The sequence below is a fragment of the Syngnathus leptorhynchus genome, chromosome 17 (genome assembly GCF_054491065.1).
Source record: "Syngnathus leptorhynchus isolate UIUO chromosome 17, UIUO_Slep, whole genome shotgun sequence".
In the NCBI taxonomy this organism is placed as follows: Eukaryota; Metazoa; Chordata; class Actinopteri; order Syngnathiformes; family Syngnathidae; genus Syngnathus; species Syngnathus leptorhynchus.
Window position 1 is genome coordinate 4,745,681 of NC_141211.1, and position 17,113 is coordinate 4,762,793.

The 17,113-nt window shown below is 41.9% G+C and overlaps 16 non-coding genes across 16 annotated transcripts; all 16 read left to right on the top strand.

Annotated features, from left to right (window-relative positions):
• Nucleotides 1-3,326: 3,326 nt before the first annotated feature.
• Nucleotides 3,327-3,398, top strand: trnae-cuc (transfer RNA glutamic acid (anticodon CUC)). The gene has a single exon. It is a non-coding gene; the product is annotated as a tRNA-Glu (tRNA).
• Nucleotides 3,399-3,487: 89 nt separating this feature from the next.
• On the top strand, nt 3,488-3,559 carry trnak-uuu (transfer RNA lysine (anticodon UUU)). The gene has a single exon. It is a non-coding gene; the product is annotated as a tRNA-Lys (tRNA).
• Nucleotides 3,560-3,945: 386 nt separating this feature from the next.
• Nucleotides 3,946-4,017, top strand: trnae-cuc (transfer RNA glutamic acid (anticodon CUC)). The gene has a single exon. It is a non-coding gene; the product is annotated as a tRNA-Glu (tRNA).
• An 89-nt stretch (nt 4,018-4,106) lies between these two features.
• trnae-uuc (transfer RNA glutamic acid (anticodon UUC)) lies at nt 4,107-4,178 on the top strand. The gene has a single exon. It is a non-coding gene; the product is annotated as a tRNA-Glu (tRNA).
• Nucleotides 4,179-4,429: 251 nt separating this feature from the next.
• Nucleotides 4,430-4,501, top strand: trnae-uuc (transfer RNA glutamic acid (anticodon UUC)). Its single transcript has one exon. It is a non-coding gene; the product is annotated as a tRNA-Glu (tRNA).
• Nucleotides 4,502-4,590: 89 nt separating this feature from the next.
• trnae-uuc (transfer RNA glutamic acid (anticodon UUC)) lies at nt 4,591-4,662 on the top strand. Its single transcript has one exon. It is a non-coding gene; the product is annotated as a tRNA-Glu (tRNA).
• Nucleotides 4,663-5,072: 410 nt separating this feature from the next.
• trnae-uuc (transfer RNA glutamic acid (anticodon UUC)) lies at nt 5,073-5,144 on the top strand. Its single transcript has one exon. It is a non-coding gene; the product is annotated as a tRNA-Glu (tRNA).
• A 403-nt stretch (nt 5,145-5,547) lies between these two features.
• On the top strand, nt 5,548-5,619 carry trnae-uuc (transfer RNA glutamic acid (anticodon UUC)). Its single transcript has one exon. It is a non-coding gene; the product is annotated as a tRNA-Glu (tRNA).
• Nucleotides 5,620-5,867: 248 nt separating this feature from the next.
• On the top strand, nt 5,868-5,939 carry trnae-uuc (transfer RNA glutamic acid (anticodon UUC)). The gene has a single exon. It is a non-coding gene; the product is annotated as a tRNA-Glu (tRNA).
• A 91-nt stretch (nt 5,940-6,030) lies between these two features.
• trnae-uuc (transfer RNA glutamic acid (anticodon UUC)) lies at nt 6,031-6,102 on the top strand. Its single transcript has one exon. It is a non-coding gene; the product is annotated as a tRNA-Glu (tRNA).
• Nucleotides 6,103-6,350: 248 nt separating this feature from the next.
• trnae-uuc (transfer RNA glutamic acid (anticodon UUC)) lies at nt 6,351-6,422 on the top strand. The gene has a single exon. It is a non-coding gene; the product is annotated as a tRNA-Glu (tRNA).
• Nucleotides 6,423-6,511: 89 nt separating this feature from the next.
• trnae-uuc (transfer RNA glutamic acid (anticodon UUC)) lies at nt 6,512-6,583 on the top strand. The gene has a single exon. It is a non-coding gene; the product is annotated as a tRNA-Glu (tRNA).
• Nucleotides 6,584-6,673: 90 nt separating this feature from the next.
• trnae-uuc (transfer RNA glutamic acid (anticodon UUC)) lies at nt 6,674-6,745 on the top strand. The gene has a single exon. It is a non-coding gene; the product is annotated as a tRNA-Glu (tRNA).
• Nucleotides 6,746-6,993: 248 nt separating this feature from the next.
• On the top strand, nt 6,994-7,065 carry trnae-uuc (transfer RNA glutamic acid (anticodon UUC)). Its single transcript has one exon. It is a non-coding gene; the product is annotated as a tRNA-Glu (tRNA).
• An 88-nt stretch (nt 7,066-7,153) lies between these two features.
• trnae-uuc (transfer RNA glutamic acid (anticodon UUC)) lies at nt 7,154-7,225 on the top strand. Its single transcript has one exon. It is a non-coding gene; the product is annotated as a tRNA-Glu (tRNA).
• A 571-nt stretch (nt 7,226-7,796) lies between these two features.
• On the top strand, nt 7,797-7,868 carry trnae-uuc (transfer RNA glutamic acid (anticodon UUC)). Its single transcript has one exon. It is a non-coding gene; the product is annotated as a tRNA-Glu (tRNA).
• The last annotated feature ends 9,245 nt before the right edge of the window (nt 7,869-17,113 follow it).

Here is a 17,113-nt window from a genome sequence, read left to right on the forward strand (position 1 = left end):
TGCTATGTTCTGTAAAAAGTCTCTTCAGGCAAGTGGATGATGGGTGGATTACCGGACGTTTTTGCACTTCATTTATCCGCATTTTTGAACAAAAGCACACGAACACACACATGCACACACGCAAGAGCATGCCAGCATTACACAGGGAGTTTAAGCTAAATGCCTTGCTTGAGGGCACTTTCTAAACATGGCTCTTCACTGATGCAGGAAAGACCCCCGCACAGAGAAGCTCCAGTGCTTTTAGATTTCCTGCCAAAACAAAACAAAAGTGCCTAGCAGCCATTTAACTAATTCACCTGCAGCTATGTTGTTGGTGCATCTCCAATCCATATTAGATCCTGCAAAACAAATGCAACAGCAAAGATAAATATACCTTTTAGCGACTTCAAACCGATTGTATTTCCGAAACGACATATGGTACCAATAGCAAGCAATTTTTCCAATTCCAGCTCCAATCACAGTTGGCTGCAATGCAAGTGAAGGAAAAAAGTTGGAACTTGAATATTGTTTTCCAGATCTTCACTGTTGCCTTCAATGACCTCTTACAAATAGAGCGCAAACTGCATGCTGATCCAGCTTGATACTTTTTCAGAGCACGCATCTTCTTAACTTGAGGGAAATATATCGTGTATGCGGTCACACTAGGGGATAAAACCAGGCTTAGTTAAGCCAACAACACTTTGTGATGTGTACTGCTAAGAAATGCCAAATGACATTATACTGGCAACAGGCAGTATTACGGAAATTGAGGTCAACACTTCTCACCATATCAACTATAATGAAACAATAGCCAAACAATGCTTATTTCAATGGAGACAGCCACAAAAAAATAAAAATAAATGGTAACTGGTTAAAATCGCATGACATCATCACCTGCGCCACAACTTTGACCTGGTTTCAGCTAGTCAAAAGTCCAGTCTACCTTCTGTCACCAAAGTGTCTCATAGAAAAAACTGTAAACTAGACTTGGACAGAAAAAAAGAAGACACGCCAGTTTTTACACAGAAAGCACATGCACCTGTCTGTGAAAATACGGCCCTTATTAAAAATTCTAAAGCTGAACAGTCTTGAAGTTACACAATTTTTGCCAAAATACAAGTCACACAAAACTTTGTGTTCAAACCACTGTCATGCAAATGGTCAGAATATTCAACAATTTTAATGTGGTCATGACTTAAGACAAAATGACTAACATTGTTATACTTTGAGTCGTGTGTGACATTTCTTGCTGCTGCCAAGTTCTAAAACCTTTTCTAACTATTTTTCTCTTCCTTCCGAGACCCAAAAAGCATTTTTCTATTTTCCATGTGCAACACAAATCTGATTGTCAACTTTTGCCATTACAGTAAAGAAACATTCATGTATGCACAATGAAAGTGTAATGTAAAGAAATGCCTGTGAAAATGAGGAACAGGAAGAAAGCCCAATATGAAACATAGAGCCAATGGATGACCTGTTGAAAAGGCATTTCTGTTTTATAGACTTTCACACTCCACTTGGAAGGCCCTTGTTTGTCTCAGAGAAAATGTATACGCCAGATGGGATTCATGTTTATTCATTTCATGAACTGGGACCACATTTAAATAACCAAAAGGTAATGTTTATAATAGGTAATCTATTCTGCAACATGGCCTAGGAATGACCTTGATCATCCCGCAGTGCAAGGCCGGAACCCTTCCTGGAGTTTCTAACATAATAACAAACTGTGAGGTCGTCATCGTAGTCTTCTAGAACTCTTCAGCTAACCAAAATAGCCAAAGTGCATTAGCGGGAGTCGCTTTTTTACGAGATACCGCACATGTAACGGAAAAAATGTGTGGAAGCACGGGCATCATTATGGAACGCGTTTTTTTTCTCAGCATTCTCCACATTTGCAGATTAATTTGAGCCTGATGTGTGATTCTCCTGTGGCTTGCAGTATTGTGGTACGTTGAGGCCAGCTGCCACTGAAATGACCTCTAATTATCACAGCTTTAGTGTCCTTGAGAATGGGCGTGTGTTTATGTGTGCTCCAACGGTCTCCATAACCATTTAAATCCCTTTTGATACATAGTAACAATTCCAATGTGTGTATTAAATTGTCACTAATGAGATGTGATGATAAAGAAGAAACATTGTGAGCCATCCTGTGAATGACATCGCTCATAGCTCAAGATCTGGTCTTCATTAATGCACTTTTTTGTTTTGCTATCTGTGTAAAGGGTAGGTTTTTTTTTTTTTTTTTACGAGAAGATCGGTTCATTCAGCAGCTGTGCCCCACCTGGGGATGAGTGTGTATGTGTCATGTTTGTCTGAGGGTGGATGCTGTTATTAGTTCATGGTCACCTTGCCTTCTTGGCAGCCAGTAACGCCTGAGCGGAGTGTGAAGGCGGGCCAAGCCACACACACTTCATATGTGGCGTTGCTGTTTATGTCCCACCATTTCATTCTCAGACTACGATATGGATTACAATGCGAGCCAGTGAAGCTGTCTGCCTGGGATATCGTGTTGGAGTCAGATATATTGCCTTGCACGGTTCTACCTGGGAGAGCTGAGGAGCTCAGAAAGCTGATCCTCTCTCCTCGCATATGATCTGATACTGTATGTTTTTACTCTCTTCGTCATTTGACACTGCACTACATAAGGCATTTCAAGATAGTGTGCAACACACCCTTGCCAGTCTCATCAGGTGATCTTGGATGAGAAGGCCCAAAATGTTCGAGAAAAATAATAATAACATGGGTCCAGCTCCCTCCGGGTTGAAATCACAGCTAGCGCCAATCACAGGGGCAAAGCTAAATTCCTGTCTGGAGATGCCAAAAGCTGTTAGTGTGAGCACCAGTGTTCACTCACGGAAATATAACTGCGGGCAGGGAAGATGAGGAGGATTATTTTATAGAATCTCTACTAAAACTAACACAAAGAGCGAGAGGTATTCATTGCCTGTCATTTGCTGTCATTTCCTCCTTGCTTCTTTATATAGTTCTGCTCTTCTTTGCTATTTCCTCATTGACCTCAAATGTTACCGCTCCCCTCCCAGTTTGATCTTTGAGTCCATCATGGACTGACTGAATTTGCCTTATGTAGGCATAACATTTTGATAGTGGCAGGGTAGTGACGTTTCAGTGGGCTCGGCAAAGTGCCATGTATTATAGCACTGACACTTTCAAAATACCTGCAAGGTAAAGTCCCATGTGGTCTAGCGGTCACGATCCCTGGTTTTCACCCAGGTGCCCCTGGTTCAATTTCAGGTATGGAACTGGCACTTTTGCTAATAGAAACAATTTTACCCAACCCTTCTGTTGACTAGTAAACTACTGACAGTCAGGAACATGTACTGTCCCACTCCCATGTGGTCTAGCGGTTAGGATCTCTGGTTCTCACCCAGGTGGCCCGGGTTCAACTCCCGGCATGGGAACTGGCCCTTTTGCTAATAGAAACAATTTGTCCCACCCCTTCTGTAGACTATTAAACTACTGACACAGTCAGGAACAGACATTGTCACACTCCCATGTGGTCTAGCGGTTAGGATCCTTGGTTTTTACCCAGGTGGCCCGGGTTCAACTCCCGGCATGGGAATTAGCACTTTAGCTATTAGAAACAATTTGTCCCAACCCTTCTGCTGGCTATTACTACTGACACAGTCAGGAACAAGAGTTATTCCACTCCCATGTGGTCTAGCGGTAAGGATCTGTGGTCTTCACCCAGGCGGCCATGGGATCTGGCACTGTGCTAATAAAAACAATTTGTCCCAATCCTTATGCTGACTATTGAATTTCTGCACAGTCAGGGACAGGTATTGTCACTCCCATGTGGTTTAGCAGTTAGGATCCCTGGTTTTCACCTAGGTGCCCCTCGTTCAACTCCAGGTATGGGAAATGGCACCTTTGCTGATAGAAACAATTTTACCCAACCCTTCAGGTTGTTTATTAAGATATTGACAGTCAGGAACTGGCATTGCCCATTCCCATGTGGTCTAGCGGTTAGGATCTCTGGTTCTCACCCAGGTGGCCCGGGTTCAACTCCCGGCATGGGAACTGGAACTGTTGCTAATAGAAACAATTTGTCCCACCCCTTCTGTAGACTATTAAACTACTGACACAGTCAGGAACAGAAGTTGAGGCACTCCCATGTGGTCTAGCGGTTAGGATCCCTGGTTTTCACCCAGGTGGCCCGGGTTCAACTCCCGGCATGGGAATTGCCACTTTTTTCTATTAGAAACAGTTTGTCCCCACCCTTCTGCTGACTATTAAACTACTAACACAGTCAGGAACAGGAGGTATTCCACACTCATGTGGTCTAGCGGTTAGGATCTCTGGTTTTCATCTAAGTGGCCCGGGTTCAACTCCCGGCATGGCAACTGGCACTTTTGCTAATAGAAACAATTAGTCCAAATCCTTATGCTGACTATTAAACTACTGACACAGTCAGGAACATTAGGTGTTCCACTCCCATGTGGTCTAGCGGTTAGGATCCCTGGTTTTCACCCAGGTGGCCCGGGTTCAACTCCCGGCATGGGAACTGGAACTTTTGCTAATAGAAACAATTTGTCCCACCCCTTCTGTAGACTATTAAACCACTGACACAGTCAGGAACAGGAGTTGTCACACCCCCATGTGGTCTAGCGGTTAGGATCCCTGGTTTTCACCCAGGTGGCCTGGGTTCAACTCCCGGCATGGGAATTGCCACTTTAATCTATTAGAAACAAATTTTCCCCACCCTTCTGCTGACTATTAAACTACTGACACAGTCAGGAACAGGAGGTATTCCACACTCATGTGGTCTAGCGGTTAGGATCCCTAATTTTCAACCAGGTGGCCCGGGTTCAACTCCCGACATGGGAACTGGCACTTTGCTAATACAAACAATTAGTCCCAATCCTTATGCTGACTATTAAACTGCTGCACAGTCTGGAACAGGAAGTACCCCACTTCCATGTGGTCTAGCGCTTAGGATACCTGATTTTCACCCAGGTGGCCCGGGTTCAACTCCTGGCATGGGGACTGGCACTTTTGCTAATAGAAACAATTTGTCCCACCCCTTCTGTAGACTATTAAACCACTGACACAGTCAGGAACAGGAGCTGTCACACTCCCATGTGGTCTAGCGGTTAGGATCTCTGGTTTTCACCCAGGTGGCCCGGGTTCAACTCCCGGCATGGGAACTGGAACTTTTGCTAATAGAAACAATTTGTCCCAGCCCTTCTGTAGACTATTAAACTACTGACACAGTCAGGAACAAAGATTGTCGCACTCCCATGTGGTCTAGTGGTTAGGATCCCTGGTTGTGGCCCGGGTTCAACTCCCGGCATGGGAATTGCCACTTTAATCTATTAGAAACAATTTTTCCCCACCCTTCTGCTGACTATTAAACTACTGACACAGTCAGGAACAGGAGGTATTCCACACTCATGTGGTCTAGCGGTTAGGATCTCTGGTTTTCATCTAAGTGGCCCGGGTTCAACTCCCGGCATGGCAACTGGCACTTTTGCTAATAGAAACAATTAGTCCAAATCCTTATGCTGACTATTAAACTACTGACACAGTCAGGAACATTAGGTGTTCCACTCCCATGTGGTCTAGCGGTTAGGATCCCTGGTTTTCACCCAGGTGGCCCGGGTTCAACTCCCGGCATGGGAACTGGCACTTTGCTAATACAAACAGTTAGTCCCAATCCTTATGCTGACTATTAAACTGCTGCACAGTCTGGAACAGGAATTACCCCACTTCCATGTGGTCTAGCGCTTAGGATACCTGATTTTCACCCTGGTGGCCCGGGTTCAACTCCTGGCATGGGGACTGGCACTTTTGCTAATAGAAACAATTTGTCCCACCCCTTCTGTAGACTATTAAACCACTGACACAGTCAGGAACAGGAGTTGTCACACTCCCATGTGGTCTAGCGGTTAGGATCCCTGGTTTTCACCCAGGTGGCCTGGGTTCAACTCCCGGCATGGGAATTGCCACCTTTTTTCTATTAGAAACAATTTGTCCCCACCCTTCTGCTGACTATTAAACTACTGACACAGTCAGGAACAGTAGATGTTCCACTCCCATGTGGTCTAGCGGTTAGGATCCCTGGTTTTCACCCAGGTGGCCCGGGTTCAACTCCCGGCATGGGAACTGGCACTTTGCTAATACAAACAATTAGTCCCAATCCTTATGCTGACTATTAAACTGCTGCACAGTCTGGAACAGGAATTACCCCACTTCTATGTGGTCTAGCGCTTAGGATACCTGATTTTCACCCAGGTGGCCCGGGTTCAACTCCTGGCATGGGGACTGGCACTTTTGCTAATAGAAACAATTCGTCCCACCCCTTCTGTAGACTATTAAACCACTGACACAGTCAGGAACAGGGGTTGTCACACTCCCATGTGGTCTAGCGGTTAGGATCTCTGGTTTTCACCCAGGTGGCCCGGGTTCAACTCCCGGCATGGGAACTGGAACTTTTGCTAATAGAAACAATTTGTCCCAGCCCTTCTGTAGACTATTAAACTACTGACACAGTCAGGAACAGGAGTTGTCACACTCCCATGTGGTCTAGCGGTTAGGATCCCTGGTTTTCACCCAGGTGGCCCGGGTTCAACTCCCGGCATGGGAATTGCCACTTTTATCTATTAGAAACAATTTGTCCCCACCCTTCTGCTGACTATTAAACTACTGACACAGTCAGGAACAGTAGGTGTTCCTCTTCCATGTGGTCTAGCGGTTAGGATCCCTGGTTTTCACCCAGGTGGCCCGGGTTCAACTCCCGGCATGGGAACTGGCACTTTGCTAATACAAACAATTAGTCCCAATCCTTATGCTGAATATTAAACTGCTGCACAGTGAGGAACAGGAATTACCCCACTTCCATGTGGTCTAGCGCTTAGGATACCTGATTTTCACCCAGGTGGCCCAGGTTCAACTCCTGGCATGGGGACTGGCACTTTTGCTAATAGAAACAATTTGTCCCACCCCTTCTGTAGACTATTAAACCACTGACACAGTCAGGAACAGCAGTTGTCACACTCCCATGTGGTCTAGCGGTTAGGATCTCTGGTTTTCACCCAGGTGGCCCGGGTTCAACTCCCGGCATGGGAACTGGAACTTTTGCTAATAGAAACAATTTGTCCCAGCCCTTCTGTAGACTATTAAACTACTGACACAGTCAGGAACGAAGTTGTCACACTCCCATGTGGTCTAGCGGTTAGGATCCCTGGTTTTCACCCAGGTGGCCCGGGTTCAACTCCCGGCATGGGAATTGCCACTTTTATCTATTAGAAACAATTTTTCCCCACCCTTCTGCTGACTATTAAACTACTGACACAGTCAGGAACAGTAGGTATTCAACTCTCATGTGGTCTAGCGGTTAGGATCTCTGGTTTTCATCCAAGTGGCCCGGGTTCAACTCCCGGCATGGGAACTGGCACTTTTGCTAATAGAAACAATTAGTCCAAATCCTTATGCTGACTATTAAACTACTGCACAGTGAGGAACAGCAATTGCCCCACTCCCATGTGGTCTAGGGCTTAGGATACCTGAGTCTCACCCAGGTGACCCGGTTTCAACTCCCGGCATGGGAACTGGAACTTTTGCTAATAGAAACAATTTGTCCCACCCCTTCTGTAGACTATTAAACAACTGACACAGTCAGAAACAGGGATCGTCACATTCCCATGTGGTCTAGCGGTTAGGATACCAGGTTTTCACCCAGGTGGCCTGGGTTAAACTCCTGGCATGGGTATTGGCACTTTATCTATTAGAAACAATTTGTCCCAAGCCTTCTGCTGACTATTAAACTACTGACACAGTCAGGAACAAGATTGTCACACTCCCATGTGGTCTAGCGGTTAGGATCCCTAGTTTTCAACCAGGAGGCCCGGGTTCAACTCCCGGCATGGGAACTGGCACTTTTGCTAATAGAAACAATTAGTCCCAATCCTTATGATGACTATTAAACTACTGCACAGTCAGGAACAGGCATTGTCACACTCTATTTAAGTGTCCATGAGGTGTACCTAACAACAAGCCACTTCATTAGGGAAAATGGAAAGTGCCACACCCGCCCTCACCCCCACCTCTGATTGGCTGGTTTATCAGTGACGTCATTCAGACACTATTAGGTACACCGCCATTTTCAGGTGTACCTAATCACAGGCCACTTCATTAGGGAAAAATCATGGTCAAAGCTTAAATGAAAGTGGAAAGTGCCACACCCGCCCTCACCCCCACTTTCTGATTGGCTGTTTGAGCTGTGACGTCACTCGGACACTCCATTAGGTACACCGCCATTTTCAGGTGTACCTAATCACAGGCCACTTCATTAGGGAAAAATCATGGTCGAAGTTTAAATGAAAGTGAAAAGTGCCACACCCGCCCTCACCCCCACTTTCTGATTGGCTGTTTGATATGTGACGTCATTCGGACACTCTATAAGGTACACCGCCATTTTCAGGTGTACCTAATCACAGGCCACTTCATTAGGGAAAAATCATGGTCAAAGTTTAAATGAAAGTGAAAAGTGCCACACCCAAACAACCCCCCACTTTCTGATTGGCTGTTTGATCTGTGACGTCACTTGGACACTCTATTAGGTACATCGCCATTTTTAGGTGTTCTAATAACAGGCCACTTCATTAGGGAAAAATCACGGTCAAAGCTTAAATGAAAGTGAAAAGTGCCACACCCAAACAACCCCCCACTTTCTGATTGGCTGTTTGACCTGTGACGTCATTTGGACACTCCATTAGGTACGCCGCCATTTTCAGGTGTACCTAATCACAGGCCACTTCATTAGGGAAAAATCACGGTCAAAGTTTGAATGAAAGTGAAAAGTGCCACACCCAAACAACCCCCCACTTTCTGATTGGCTGGTTGATCTGTGACGTCACTTGGACACTCTATTAGGTACATCGCCATTTTTAGGTGTTCTAATAACAGGCCACTTCATTAGGGAAAAATCACGGTCAAAGCTTAAATGAAAGTGAAAAGTGCCACACCCAAACAACCCCCCACTTTCTGATTGGCTGTTTGACCTGTGACGTCATTTGGACACTCCATTAGGTACGCCGCCATTTTCAGGTGTACCTAATCACAGGCCACTTGATTAGGGAAAAATCATGGTCAAAGTTTGAATGAAAGTGAAAAGTGCCACACCCAAACAACCCCCCACTTTCTGATTGGCTGGTTGATCTGTGACGTCACTTGGACACTCTATTAGGTACATCGCCATTTTTAGGTGTTCTAATAACAGGCCACTTCATTAGGGAAAAATCACGGTCAAAGCTTAAATGAAAGTGAAAAGTGCCACACCCAAACAACCCCCCACTTTCTGATTGGCTGTTTGATTTGTGACGTCACTTGGACACTCCATTAGGTACACCGCCATTTTCAGGTGTACCTAATCACAGGCCACTTCATTAGGGAAAAATCATGGTCAAAGCTTAAATGAAAGTAATATCTGAGATATCTGTGATATCAATCAACTCATATAACAACGTAAAACACATACATATTGTCAAATAAAGCAGTTAACCACATGTCAGATTTTTATGTTTTAATTGGCGAATATAAAAACAAGCAATAAAACACCAGGCAAGTTTTAACATAAATGTTTATTAAAATAATAATAATAAAAGTAAATTTACATAGTTCACGCCAGGAGACGCAACACGTTCATTGACTGATCCGTTGATGCACGGAAAGGAAGGCAGTTCAACCATTGACTCGTTCGTGAACGGGTTAGCTTTAGGTTTAGGGTTACTTTATTACACTGAACCAGCAAAAAGCACAACAAAACATCCACAGCCAATTCTGATAACGTATTCACATGTGCCTCCAATAATAAGTGGCAGTAAATCGGGGTCAGAGTTGACTCTGCTAAGGCCGCCAAAACATCAGAAGATATAGATATGAATCTGGAAAAGTCAATATTAGTCAGATAGGAGATATGAGGACAGAGACATCTCCAGATCTGTGCAGAGGCCCTCAGGACTTTTCAACCTAGGCCCCGCCCTCATCCCTCATCTATTTAACTGAGTTTGTACTCTGTGCTATCTAATCGATCTCATCTGAACTGGTGATGTTGGGCTGCTCCCTGCTCGCCCAGCTGCCTGCTCAGGAATCCACGTACTACCTTTTCTCCCAGTTCCTCCAGTTCTAACCCACTCAGTCCACACATCGCCTTAACATAATTTATGCACAGTGAAGATATCATCACCATTTTTGTCAGCAATAATATCTATATGCATAGCCACACTTAGGAACAGTTAGAAGTCTGCAATAAACATGTTTTTGGAATGTAAAAAGAGGAGGTCATGTAAATTCCACTCAGGAAGGGCTGAAACTGGAACTGAGCAACAATATTCGATTTAGAAAATATTGATCCAGCTGGAAAACGGACACTCAATATTTGAGCGAATATAGTGTATTGTTTACAGAATCAACATGTTTTACGCTTTATTCTGTTTAAGGTACAGAATGTAAGAAGGCAGATCTCCAACTACATAAAGATGTTGGATAGTTACAGTTTGCCAGTTTTCTTGAACTCCTTTATTGCTTTCCAACCAAGCCAATTAATTTGATGTATTTTTCTACACTCACCCAAAACACTCAGTTCTTATCCAGGGAAACATTTATCAACACAGAAACAGTAAATGCCTAACATAATGGGCAAAGGACATAGTGTAATGTATCTGCTGAGAGCATATGTACTCAAACCACAGACTTTAAGTGAAAGGTTATTTCCCAACAGTTCATCAAAATGAGGTCTTTTTGGAGAGCAGATTATGATTTAAATTTCCTATTGATAATAAACTTGAGGAAAGACATCAACCAAAAGTTGGCGTTGTGGAAATGACGTCTCTTCTCTAATATCAAAAGTTCAGTACGACTGAATGGAGACTTTGAGAATCGCTGTGCTCAACGGACAAACACATTTAGAGGAGGGCAAGAAAAGAAAATTCTTCTTGCAGCTCATAGGTTGTTATCTGTATTTGGAAGCTACAAAATGTCGTAAAATCAACTCATATAACAAAGAACTTGTTGGCAAGCTCCTTTCAGTGAGAGGGCAAAGAGTACGAGTGTAGTTATGTTGAGCTTGAACACGTGTTTGCTGGCAGTGGTTGTAAAAATTCCTCTTACATTGTTATGTGCATCACCCAGAATCAAAATGAACTAACTTCCATGTTGTAATCTTACTTCTTGTTACTGTAGAAAAAAAACTGGTTCGTTCCATTTAAGCCATATTAACTCATTCACTGCCAGCTCAGTTTTATTGAATATTTGATGTTGATAGCCATTAATGGCAGTGAATGCGTTAAAGAACATTTCAGTTAAATGTTTGCAGTCCTGCCATCCCTAAATTGAAATAATTGTTTTACTCACACTCTACTAAAAATAGCATTGAAGCGTTTGGTAATAAAAGCATCAATAGTAACACCGCATAGACATTTTTGACCATGCGTTGACGTCTGAATAACATTAGAAATGAACTTGCTGCAGCTGGTAATGATGAAGCAGAAAATGGAGGCAACGTGACACCTCAGCATAATAACAGTGACATGTGGAAATATAGCTGAAATTAGAAAAGTGTTTCTTTACTAGCCTCTGCAACATAATACAGCAAAATTGTGAAAACTGTCCTCATGTTTTTTCAGCTAACATACGCAATTGCATTTTTCTTGTATGTTACTTTCCTGTTCGTTCAGGCTCATTATTTGCTTCTAATCAGATTATAATAAGGCACAGTGTTGGTTTACAGTCTATGTGTGACTTACATGTCAGATCATCAGCGAACACTCATTTCGTTCCTCGCTATTTCCTCATTTGAACCGGGATGAATTTTTCAGAATGGCAAAGGCCCAAGAAACATTTGATTAAATGCACCAGTCTTTTTCCAGGAATCTTAAATGAATGTTAAATATGACACACGCTGTTGCCGCTGCAAATTAAAGTGACATTTATTCAACTTTGCCTTCAACAGACCTTTTTTTCATTGCCACTGTAACAAAATCCTACAATATTAGCGGGGAAATATGAAGGATTTTCCACTTCCCAAATGGTTTATTATGAGTTACATGAATTTGAGTTTACATGCCTGAAAAGGAGCTTTGTAACAGCTGCATGGCGGCACACTGTGCTCTATTTCTGATTTGGCCATTTATAACCCAAAAGTATACTTTTGGGTTAGCCACAGGTAATGCGTGTTTTCTCTGTTGCACACTGTTATATTATATGTATCACTTGTTGAAATATGCTTCCGCTCCGTGTGCTTTTTCATCCCGTGCAGGTTAAAACCCGGCCTTATCCAAATGAATAGTCGTAATATTGTGAAGGAAATTCTTGCTGAAACATTTAACCCCAAATGTTTTTACACAAAGAGACCAACACTGTTTGTTGGCATTTACCGGCGTCAAAATTTTATCTCATCCTTCCCTTCCTTGCAGTTGGTGATAAGCAAAGTGACCAGCCAACCTTGGGAGCAGTCCAATTAGTCAATAGAAAACAAGGAAGCTGTGTTCTTTGGCTACAGCATCATCATGGAAACATCAACGTACACACTGTCACTTGTGTGTGTGGTATCATCACCTGCCATGACAGCACCTCCACCAACCTCTTTATGTTGTGGCATCTGACATTCTGGTCCAACTTTTAAGACTAACAAATTCAAAATGGAAACTGTCAGAGTATTGCACATTCAGCAAAAATAATTAAATAGTATGTATATTATATATAAACTACAAATATTAACTAGACTTCATATTAATTATGCATTTAATTGTGAAGAGGCTAAATTGATCAATTTGACAACAAATATTACTATTACGAATGTTGAAATCTGGAAACTAGACCAATAATATGATTATAAGTGAAAGTTTGTCATTCAGTAAATTTAAAAGGCCTTCTTATAGTTTTAGACAAACACACACACACACACATTAATGTCATAATAGCACCGTTTTGGCGTTGGGGAGCTCAGTATCCATTTCAAGCAGGAAAAATGGACTGGCAGTGTGAAAGCGAAATCTGTGGATTGTCTCTGATCTTTCGTTACAGAGACAAAAGACAGAATCGCTTGGGGACTAAACAATATATGATCTGACATCTATGTTCCGAGAAGAAAATTAGTCAATTGCTTTTAATAAATATAACACACATGCAAATTGACGCTGGTCAAGATCGATAATAATTACAAAGCTAATGGTTGTGCAGAGCACTTGGATCTGTGTGTGGGTGTGCGTGGGGAGTTCCCTTGCTACACTCACTGGCAGCAATAAACTTGTAACTTCATGCCTACTAAATTATCTGCATTTGACTGTAATGTATTTGTAAAATGTTGGCAAGGAGGCCTCACGAAATGAATCAAGCTGCCAGAAATGTGGAAGACATTTGATTCATTTCTGGATTGAAAGACTCAAGTCCAAAATCTAACTGGTTCCAAGGGCTTAAAGTTGCTACCGCGTTGCAGCTAAATTAATCATTTATTGACTAAATGCTATTTTAAAGGCCAAGAACTTGAGCCAGAATGGCCAGTGGCCAATGTTGTAATGTCTGGAAATGAAAGTCTCCTAATGAAAGAGACTGGGTTGTTGTTTTTAATAATGCATGGGGTCTTTTTTTGAAGGGGGGGGGGGGGGGGGGGGGGGCTTGCACTGTGAAAATGTCTGCTAATCAGGAGAAAACTTATAAAAATGCCCAATTTCCCTAGAGTAAAAAAAAAAAAAATTGGGTCTATTCCATGTTCCTAAGTCTATTCCATGTTCCTAAGTCTACAAAGTACTCTGAGATCCCACAAACCAACATCACAACCAAAATCTTATGTGAAAGGATTCTTGAATGACTTCTTGGGAGTGATCGCAGGCTACTCTGGTAAGCTAGAAATGCTGCCAACTTGTGGAAAAAAAAATTCGGATGTCTCTTGGTCCTGTTAAGAAACTGGACCTCGAGGCTCTCTGGAATAACAAGGAAAGCTCGCAGCGAAAATAATCCTCCCCATATACAATAGGGGAGTATGTGGACTTTGTCTCCGACACAGCTCTGAAAAATGTGCCGAGTGATAAGAACACTGCCCACTTTATCATAAAAAACAAGGATACCGGTCTCAGTGAACAGGCTTACCAGACTATCCATCTGACTTCCTGGCAGCCCATGGCTCTGACGGCATTCATCACACAACTCGAGCAAGTAACAGAAACCATGCTGAAGGTCCTGAGCGGCCATTGCGATTAGAAGCAGCAGGCACAACAAACATTGTTACCCTGGTGACCGTGTACATATCTTTTGGTAAAACAATACTGCTTTGTGATAGAATGATTTGACTTGAACATGTGTCAGTTGTCAGAAAATGATCGTATTCTTCACATTTACACTTGGCTGGAAGGAAATACTGGAAGTTGACTGTGAATCCGACTTTCTCAGGTTAGAAAGAATTTTATATACGTCTAGCGAACTCAAGCGAAGACCGATGTGTTCCATTTTTCATCTATTCTGGCAAATCCAAATAAAATTATTCATTGTAAAACATTGACTTCACATTCACACGACATTTTAATTAAAAAGGGGGAGAGAAATTGGGTGGAAGTAGCAAGGGAAAGAGTAATGTCATAGTTTGGGAAGGTCCCCAAATGAATTGCGTTTCTGCCACGGAAATTTGCCCAAAGGGGAAAAACAGTGGTGGACAAATTCCCAAAGGTTCTTATGAGTTCATGATGTACTATGAACGTAATACTGGAGTTAATGTACATTGATGGGGTTGAAAAATTCCTCCTCTTAAAGTTGACTGTTCACCATCTGGTGCTCTCAGAGTGAAAAATACATCAAAATAAACCTCAAGAGCTACGGTGGCACCTCTAAGGTCAAATACAATTTGTTCTGCGATGGATGTCTGTTGACCTCTAATTTGTTCGAATTTGTAACTGTTTATTTTTTCCTTGGGAAATATTGAAATATTAATCATCCTTTCCAAGGTCAAAATGTCTTCTTTATTTATTTTTTTTAGCTCTACAGGCAAGGCTTTATTTTAGGTGATGTTGACTTAATTCATTGTACTTAACAGCCATTACGGAAACGCATGTACTGCTTTCCTATTGTATAATCTATGGTCGTCATATTTTTTTTTTTCACCTCATCTTTTTTTTCAAATTGTTTTAATATAATAAATATAATGAAATGTATACAATAAACATAAATACAATAATATAATAAATAATAATAAATAAAGATAATAAAATAGAATATGATAAATTTCAGTCACAGTTTCCATGGGTGGCAAAACAGTAGTGCAACACTCTTTTTCCAAAACAGACATAAAAAGCGATAGTGACGTAAACTCGCTAGATTGTTCCATGGTGTGTTGTATGAACACAATTAAGGAGTCCAACCTCCTTTGGAAAGATCCATTTTGCAAGAATCCCTCCAAGCAAAAAGTTTGATTAACCCTTTATTCTCGTTGCCCATGATTAAGACAACACTAACTGAGGTCATTGCTGTAATCTGGAAATGCAGTTACTAAAGTACAAGTAAGTGTTTGAAGGCAAAGAACCAAATAGCATGATGTAATATCTATTTGAACTCACAGAATGCCTGGCACGGTTCTCGCTTAAAAATGTGCCAAAAAGTGCATTGTTGGTCTCATGAGGGCAGAAAGCGGGTGGAGAATGGATTCCGTTTAAATCATTTGCAAGCCCAGGTTAGGTGAACTCAGAGCGCTAAAGCTAAAACATCAAAAAATAAAATACATTAGTCACGTGAGATATAAACATGTACTATGAATTCCGTGTAGGAACTATCATTTTAAATAAATGCACATAAAGTAAATCTGCATACAGTAAACGGGTACTGCAGACAGCATGAATCGCCCACTTTCCATTACGACAGTTACCGGTGGAGCCAGCAGGACAATCTTCTCATTGACGTGCTTTGCCCCAAGCAAGTATCTGGAAAGTTTTCCCTCTGCTAATATTGTCTTGTTCACATACACACACACACACACACACAATGCCTGGATCCAAAAAAGCCTGGATGCACCTGTGACGCACAAGATGAGACAATTGCATACATGAGGTCATTAGTGAGGAGAGTTGTTAAACAACCTTGAAGATTGTTCAACCCTTCTAAATGCTGCTATTTCAGTGATAGTGCCCATGTGCGCCTCATTATCACACAGCTACGATTTGACTGAGGCATTAACTGAATTCTTGATGGGCCCAAAAAAAAAACACCAGTTAAAAAAAAAGTCTGTTTAGTGCAGCTATACGTTAATTTTCTAGTGTGCTGGTCAAGTTTCGAGCTGTAACTGAGAAGGTACAAATACCAAGGCAGATATACAACATAAGAAAATATTCTCCAACGGATTTTTTAATTGATGCAAAACCATTTTAGGGGTCAAAATCGTGTGGTTAAAGGTATTATTTTTCTCAATGATATTGTGATTAATTTTGAGCCGTATAAATATTAACCCATGTAATTAATTACAATAGTAGAAAAGAGCCACGAAACACAAAACGAATCAAGGTTAAAGGTCTTCTTTAAATGTTACAAATAGAAAATCTAATAATTTAATAGGAAAAAGTCCAGATAAGGAAAATAGATATTTTACAGCCTTATTGGGTCCACTACAGTATATTATTATAATTGAAGAGGCAGTATGTGTTGAGAACCGCGATCATGACCATGATTAGGAGCACCGACCGTTTTTCCTCCAAAACACATTGAAAATGGGCCTGAAGCCAGAAAGAGTAGACGTGATGTAATTCACGAAAACACATTGACTTCAAAACGTGTACTTCAAAACTATCATCCGGTACAAATCTAAGCTTTCCGTCAAGTGCAGTGATATGCCTTTTTCTTATTGTTCGTGATGGTCAGCTGCAGGCATAATGTTGTTGTGCTCCATTGTTTCGAGCACTATGGTGTCCGTCGCTATTTCAGGTGTGTCATCCATCCTCTTACAGAACATTAGAAAGTCCTCAAGCATGAATTTGTAACACAATTGTCACATGAATGTGATGACATCATTGCTCTTCAGTTGAGCTCATTTGTTTGCTTGATTTATTGCTGGAAATAACTTAGGCAGACATCATTTCATGAGGCTCCTACAACATGTGGAAAATGGGTCAGGGAGAGGTTTGGCCACAAAGCAAATTTCTTT